We start from the raw sequence: 7,811 nt of genomic DNA, 5'->3' as shown, positions 1-7,811 counted from the left end.
CCTAAGGTGAAAGGAGTGCATGCAGAGCGGTTGTTCCTTAAAGACGCAATCCTCAATCACAAAGGAAGTCCATTCCCATTAGAAGGAAAGGTAACAAGAGGGCTGGGAATATATAACAGGAATATCATGGAATATCATGGATATAACAGGAATATCATGGTCCTAAGTAAGAATTAGGCCCTACCTAATTCTTAACCCAAGATAAAGAGGCATACAAACAGTGGAAGCTTGGGGCATGCCCCAAGGAGGACTATACAACAATGGTCTGCACTTGTAGGGAACATATTTGAAGGGATAAGGCTAGTTCTGGCAACTGAACTAAAATTAGCAACAGGAGTCAAGGATAACAAGAAGTCCTTCTTTAGGTACATAGGGAACAGGAGGAAAACAAATGGGTGTGTGGGGCCACTGCTCAACAACTCAGGACAGAAGATTACTGGCACTCAGGAGAAAATTGAACTTCTGAATGACTACTTTGCTTCGGTCTTTCACCGAGCCAAGGGGAAAATCATGTTGGATAGTGTACAGAATGAGCAGGGTAGGAATGAATGCCTTCCTACTATTACTGTAGAAGTGGTATGTAATCATATGAAAGAATTAGACACATAAATCAGCAGGACCAGATGAACTTCATCTAAGGGTGCTGAAGGTGCTGGCTGAAGTCATTGTGGGACCACTGGCAAAACTTTTCCAAAACTTGTGGCTGTCTGGAGAGGTCCCTGAGGACTGGAAGAAGGCCAATGTTGTGCCCATCTTCAAGAAAGGGAGGAGGAAGGACCCAGCTAACTATAGGCCAATCAGCCTAACTTCTATCCCGGGGAAGGTCCTGGAAAAATTCATCAAGGTCTCTGTATGTGATAGGCTTCAATGGTAGGATTCTGAATGACAGGCAGCATGGCTTCATCATGGGCAGGTCTTGTCTTACCAACCTCATCTTTTATGATCAGGTAACTCACCACTTGGATAAGGGAGAGTAGGTTGACATCGTATACCTTGACTTCCAAAAAGGCCTTTGATCTAGTATCTCACTAGTTCTCGTGAGTAAACTAGAGGACTGTGGACTCAACCATGAGACAGTTAGGTGGGTAGGGAGCTGGTTGTGGGGTAGGACCCAGAGAGTTCTAATGAACGGATGTGTTGTCTTGGCAAGAAGTGGCTAGTGGTGTCCCTCAAGGGTCAGTGCTTGGTCCGGTGATTTTCAACATCTTTGCTATTGATTTGGATGTTGGGGGTGAAGAGCTCACAGGATAAGTTTGCAGATGACACCAAGTTATAGGGAAGCCTGCTCACGCTTGAAGATAGGCTGCAGATACAGGCAGACCTAGATAGGCTAGCAAGTTGGGTGCATCAGAATCAGATGAAGTTCAACGTCAAGAAATGTAAAGTGTTCCATCTGGGGACAGCTTCCTCCCCTACACACCTACAGGGTTGACAACGTCAAACTGACCAGCACCACAAATGAAAGGGACCTGGGGGTAATAATAGATCACAGTATGAATATGAGCTAGCAGTGTGACGTTGTAGCCAACAGGGCAAATAATATCCTGTCATGCATCAATTGATGCATCTCCAGCAAAACCAGGGGAGTGATTCTTCCTCTCTGCTCAGTATTGGTGAGACCACAGCAGGAGTACTGCATCCAGTACTGGGCACCACACTTCAACAAGGATATGGTAAAGCTTGAGAGAGTCCAGAGAAGGGCCACCCGTATGATCAGAGACTTGCATGGCAAGCCATATGAGGAAAGGCTGAGGGTCCTGGGACTCTTCAGCCTGAAAAAGAGAAGGCTGAGAGGGGACTTGATAGCGGCTTACTGCTACATCAGGGGCATACATGAAGGGCTTGGTGAACGACTGTTCACCAGGGTGCCTTTGGGGATAACCAGGAGTAATGGCCACAAAGTCCTGGAAGACCATTTCAAGCTTAACATTGTGAATAACTTCTTCACAGTCAGGGTGTCCAGACTGTGGAATAGGATCCCTCTAGAGGTGGTGCAGTCGCCTAGCCTGGAAATCTTCAAGAGGAGACTGGACGGTGACCTTGCTGGGCTCACCTGACCCCAGTTGTCTTTCCTGCCTGGTGCAGGGGGCTGGACCCAATGATCCCCTGAGGTCCCTTCCAGGTTCTCAATCTAGGTATTTATAAAGCACCCCCACCACTATTTTGAAGTGCAGGGACACTGAATACATATGACGCCAAGGCTGCTGGAATGTGTTAACTAGCTTGTTTCAGCAGACTCAATGAATAGATTCTGTTCTGATGCATACTAATTAGTGCTCATTGGAGCAGGTGTCGGGCACATGTGTAGGTGCCCTAGGTTTTTTTAAGTTCTTTCTTTTCTGCCTCTGTTCAGATTCTCCTTCTGCCTAATGCTCAGTCCTCTTTTTGAATTCTTGTTTGAAAGGGCATCTTCTTTTATGGGTGGTTCTGCTTTCTGGCTACTGTTGCTTGATCCCTAGTCAAAAGCCCTACCAAATTCTTAACCCAGATTGCCCTAAAGTATGAGGATTTATCCCATCCACCCCTATCTAGATGAATAGCAATTTATACCTTGAACCTGTAGGTGGCAGGAAAATTTGTTCCAAGTATATAGCAATTATCAGAAGCTTTCATAGTTCATGTACCTTTCCATCCAAACATTAGGCCTCCAAAATTGGAGTACAACTTAAGCGGAAGGTCTTAAGGTGATTTTTCTTTGCTGGAATAGAAGCATGGAGATGCTGCTCTCTCTTGGCTGCCAGAATGGCTCCCTCTTCTGTGGGCCTAACAAGCAGAAAGGATGAAGTTCAGTGGATCTCTTTTACATCTGTTAAGGAATTTGCAGAATTTATTGGCTGAGAATCCCAAAAGCTGCTACCAATTTCTTAGTGGCTGAGAGGGTTAGCTGCCTAGAAGCTGTGTGCTAACTGGGCCTTTCTGTGCACACGGATGGGAGTGAGGCATATAGGCTGGGTGGGGTCCAATTAATTGGTGGCTGCCTGCATGCTGGATCTGGCCCATGGGCAGTATTTTGCCTGCCCCTGCTCTAGGGCTTTTGTCAGCATAACTCTGGACAATGGTGAGAAAAAAAATCAACCTCCAGACTGAGATGCTAGGCTAGCAATAGTTTGCAATAAAATAATCCTATATGAATTATGTATGACACTGCTGCCCTATGACTGCAACTGTGGTACCAGACCTAATTTCACCTGTTACACAATGGAAGGCTTTTTTTTTTTTTTTTTTTTATCTGTTGCTTCTCACTTTACAAACTTGTTCTGTATGCCTATGATTGGCATGTAAAACCATTACTTTCCAATGCTTAATAGACTTTAACATAAAAGAACAAAAAAGGGCTTGGAGTACTTCTGCAAGCTCATGCCTACATTTAGGTACACTGTCACTACCACTACTAATGAGATGGTGTCACAGAGTCCTCCCTCCTCCCCACTAATGATGCTTGCTTAGGACAGTGTAACCTTGCCTGGTCTCTGAGAGTTCCCCCTGAAAACAGCCTAGATGGCTTCTAGAGCATTTGGCTCCTTCCCACTTTGATACTCTGGCCTTTTGCTCCCTCACTCTCCCCTGGTTCTCTATGGTCCTGACTCAAGGGGCATTTTTACACATGCAAGCACTGCAGTGCTGGGTGCTTTGAAAAGTTCCCAGTGCTGCAATGCTTGCAGTTGTGTAAGCGACGAAAGGCACTTCGCTGCTGAGAAAATGACAGTGGTGTGCTTGTGAAGTAAAACACATTGGAGGCACTTTAGTTCAAAAGTGCACCGCCACCATTTTCTGCATGCTGATGCGCATTTCACCACTTCTACAACTGCACACGGTGCAGCTAGGTGCACATCAGCTCGCATGTGGAGCAGAGTCAATTAAATGGCAGATCTCTGGCACATTGCAAAATGAGAGAGTATGTGTATAAATGCCCAAGGAGCTAACTTCCAGATAGAGGGACTTTACATCATGTAGTACTTTGCTGCTTGAAATCAGGTGCAACCTGATGTTTCAAGCAGCAAACAGACAGCTCTGCTTCAGTAAGGGCTTTTCCTGGGGCAAAGGCCATGCAGCCAGAGGTTTTCTGTCCCCACTCCAGAGAGTTCAGTTGTTTCTTTGTTTCCAATCTAGCGCGCACAATTCTGTCAGGATGTCTGAGTGGTCAAACTCAAGTGTTTGTCTTTTCCTGGTTGTGGGTGTTCTGGTTTCTGATGGAGGCATGAGTTTAAATCCTACTCCTGACAACTCAGGCGTGGTGCAGGCACCTACTGTGGAGATCTTCAAAAGGAGACTGGATGCATGCCTTGTTGGGGGTTTTTGACCTTGGTAGTCTTTCCTGCCCAGATCAGGGGAGCTGGACCCGATGATCTCACAAGGCCCCTTCCAGCCCTAAACTTCTGTGAATCCAGCATGGACAGGAATCTCTGTACTATCAACTGGTTACATTCTAAATCCAACATACCCAATACCTCTGTTACTGATTACTGGAGTACACTAAGATTGTGTTGCGTATACCTGATCAACTGAAGAGTTCGAGGTCACTTTTGCCTGCTTCTGTGAAGTGTATGAAATGTTTGGACTCACTGTCAATTTCACAAAAACCAAGATACTTAAATCACCCTAATTTTTCCATCTAATCCCCCCACATATTATAATTATAAAACAGTCTTTAGAGAATGTTGATCATTTCCCCTACCTGCATTGTCACCTTTCCCAAAAGTAAACATAGATCATGATATTGAACACTGGAAAAAAATCGTCTAATGCTGCCTTCGGACATTTCTGAAGTAATATCTTTGATCATGACATCAGCATCCAAATCAAACGTCTCATCTACTGGGCTGTTGTCATTCCTAGCTTGTTGTATGGCTGTGAGATGTGGACAACACATCAGAAACATTTAAAGGCCTTGAAGTGTTACCATCAGCAACATATTCAGGAAACCCTGCTTATCAATTGGAAGGACAGAAGAACTAATGCCAGTGTTCTGTCTCTAGTAACTACCACCAGCATCAAAGTCATATTTCTACAGCACAAGTTCTGCTGGACAGGGCATTCCATAAGGAATCCTGACATCCAGCTTCTGAAACAGGTCCTATACCCCCAAGTCGCCAATGGTCATCACTCTAAAGGGAGGAGGGGCAGGGCACAAAGAAAAGATTCAAGGACACTGTGAAAGGCAATCTGAAGAAATGTGATATTAACATCAGTACCTGGGAGACTCAAGCGCTGAATCATCCCAAGTGGCATCATGAGGTACGATAAGGCATCAACCATTTTGAGCACACACGCCTCAAAATGGTGGTGAACAGATGAGAAAGACAAAAAGAAAGATCTGTGACTTGACATCACCAGGATCCACTCTGTCCTTCTGGAATAGTACATCATAGTTGTTAAACATGCAGATCTTGGATTGACCTCTTCAGTCATCTCTCTGGACTTGATCGTTTCCCTATTTACTGGAAGACCATCATCTATGTATCAAGGGAGTGCTGCTGATGAGGCAGATGTCACCTGTGCCACATAGGGTAGGCTAGCAATGCTGGTTTCACTGTCCCTTTAACCTGTTATTTCCCCAAGTACTAACTTTATGGGTAAAAATGCAACATTATAACATGAGCACAATTAAAGCAAAAATATTACAGTAAAATCCATAGTCTGTTATAGAAAGTCTGTTGTTTTTTTTTGTATCCCTGAGAATAAATAGGGAGAAAATAATCGCAGTCAGGTTTTTCAAATGTTGCCACCTAAAATTATGGTCGTAAATTGTCTGATTTTTAAAGATATTCAATGCTTGCAGTTTCTGTGGACCTCAGTGGAAGCCAGCAGTGCTCAATAACTGAAAATAAAAGGGTTTCCTATTAGGGTGTCTAAACATTGATTTGGGTGCCTAAATTTATATATCCAGTTTGAAAACGTTGACCTTCATGCTGAACAGCTTATTATGAATAATATCAAATACTGGAGTTCACTTGAAAATGATGAATAAAATATTAGAGTAATAAAAATATTGTGCAGGAAGTAAAAGTTAATTATTCCATTTAAAATCCTAAGTGCCAATGATAATTGTAAACGTGCCAGATCAGAAGACAGAATAATTTGTTCGTGTCCTGCAACTAGATATTATTAGCAAAGATGTTTCAATTCAATTCAATTTATTAAGTATTCTGGCTGAAAGCCATACTCCCAAAAACAACATAATAGACATACAACCATAATATAAATTTGAACAAAAATAATAGAAATGAAAAATATAACAACAACACAGGGCCAATCATTTTAAAAACATTGTTCCTACTCCTAGAATTAACATAATCAAATACAAATATGGTGATAAGTCAGATCATGAATCTATAAAAATATTGTGCGTAGGTCCACAATTAACATAGCAAAAAACAAATATAATGATAAAGTTTATTGGTCATATCAACAGTAAAGGATGTTTAGCTTTGATCACTTCAGCCTTGTTTAGTTAAGATAAATACTTGTATTAAGAATTCTTCAGACAGTAATTTTGCATGATTCCTTTCTAGTTGCAGATTCATATAAATGAATAAAAATAGCTTTCATCCCTCTATCAAATGTAAAGAAGATTTCTGTTATGAAGATGGAGGGACTGTTCACCTGACTTGGGTTATGTTGAGTAGAAGAGACTGACTCTTGGAACAGAAACTACTTAAAATGTGCTTCAAACTACTCATCTGAACCAGAATCTGAAAGGTTTGTTCCCTCCATCTCGATTAATATTATACCTTTATCATTTGCATTGTGTGGTAGCACTTAGGAACTCCATTTATGTTAGGATTATAAAAACACTTAATGAAAACAGGTTCCTAAGCAGTTAATAGCTGAAGAGTTTTCTGTTCTAATGTGGTATCTATTACTAATCTACCTACTGTTCTAAGCCATAATAAGGAGAGTAAGAATGAACTGCAGGTACTGGTGATATGAATTGTATTGTGCTTTGAAATACCAGCGAAAATTTCAGAAAAAGGGTAGTTAATTAACTTTATATTCTGGATGTTACTGTAGCAAAACCCCCAGTTTTTCTTTTTTAAATTTATTTTAAAATACATTCCTTCTCCTTCCCCAACCATTTCTGACTTTTTCTCTCCCTATCTATTCCCTATAGATAAGTATAAGTAAGCTAAGATGTAGGATAAGCTTTAACATTTTATTTTAGGTAGTAAGTTTTATTTTTCTCTTCCCTCTTTGCAAATAAGTGCCCTGCTATTTTGATATAGGTATCCACTGTTTTATAAGTGATAACTATTATGTTTTGTATTGATTGATTGATTTATTTATTTATTTCTTTACTGCTTTTATATTGTGTGATTACTGTTTTAGGCCTATATATGTAAGTTAGCATAAGTCATGTCAAGTTTCCATCTTGTAATGTCAAGCCTCCATCTTATCCCCATGCCCGGTTGTGTAACCTGTGATTCATACCTAAACCTCTTATGTAACTTGGTTCCTGAATGAATGGGGATGAATGAGGGTGCTTGAGAGACAATGGCAGTAGGTCTAAAAATAGCTCCCTCTGAATGAGCGAACCATCAACACCAATACCTGGACCAATGACCCAGCCCTTGGAACCACCCTCAGCATTCAAGAAACAAAAGATGAGGCAACCCACCATTGTGCCAGGCTGCACATGCTCAGTAAGAACACCTGGAGCTCTCTGGAACAGAACTGACCTTGCCTGGACAGGCCCTCCCCACAGGAGATCAGAGGTAGTCTGCCCCATAAATGGGGTAGTGAAGACTGACTCCTTGGGATACCCTCTCCATCTGGACCAGCACCATGCCACACCACCTATCCACCCAGAGGCC

The 7,811-nt window shown here is 42.1% G+C and overlaps 1 long non-coding RNA gene across 2 annotated transcripts in view; it reads left to right on the top strand.

Moving 5' to 3' along the window:
• Positions 1–7,811, top strand: part of LOC112551218 — a 49,760-nt gene that overhangs the window by 1,111 nt on the left and 40,838 nt on the right. For both annotated transcript variants that reach the window (XR_003095430.1, XR_003095429.1), the window contains exon 2: positions 6,513–6,699. This is a non-coding gene — a long non-coding RNA (uncharacterized LOC112551218). The remainder of the gene's footprint in view (positions 1–6,512; positions 6,700–7,811) is intronic.

This window comes from Alligator sinensis, unplaced genomic scaffold, assembly GCF_000455745.1.
Source record: "Alligator sinensis unplaced genomic scaffold, ASM45574v1 scaffold285_2, whole genome shotgun sequence".
Lineage (NCBI taxonomy): Eukaryota > Metazoa > Chordata > Crocodylia > Alligatoridae > Alligator > Alligator sinensis.
The sequence above is the reverse complement of the archived record's forward strand: the minus strand, read 5'-3'. Positions and strand labels throughout refer to the sequence as shown.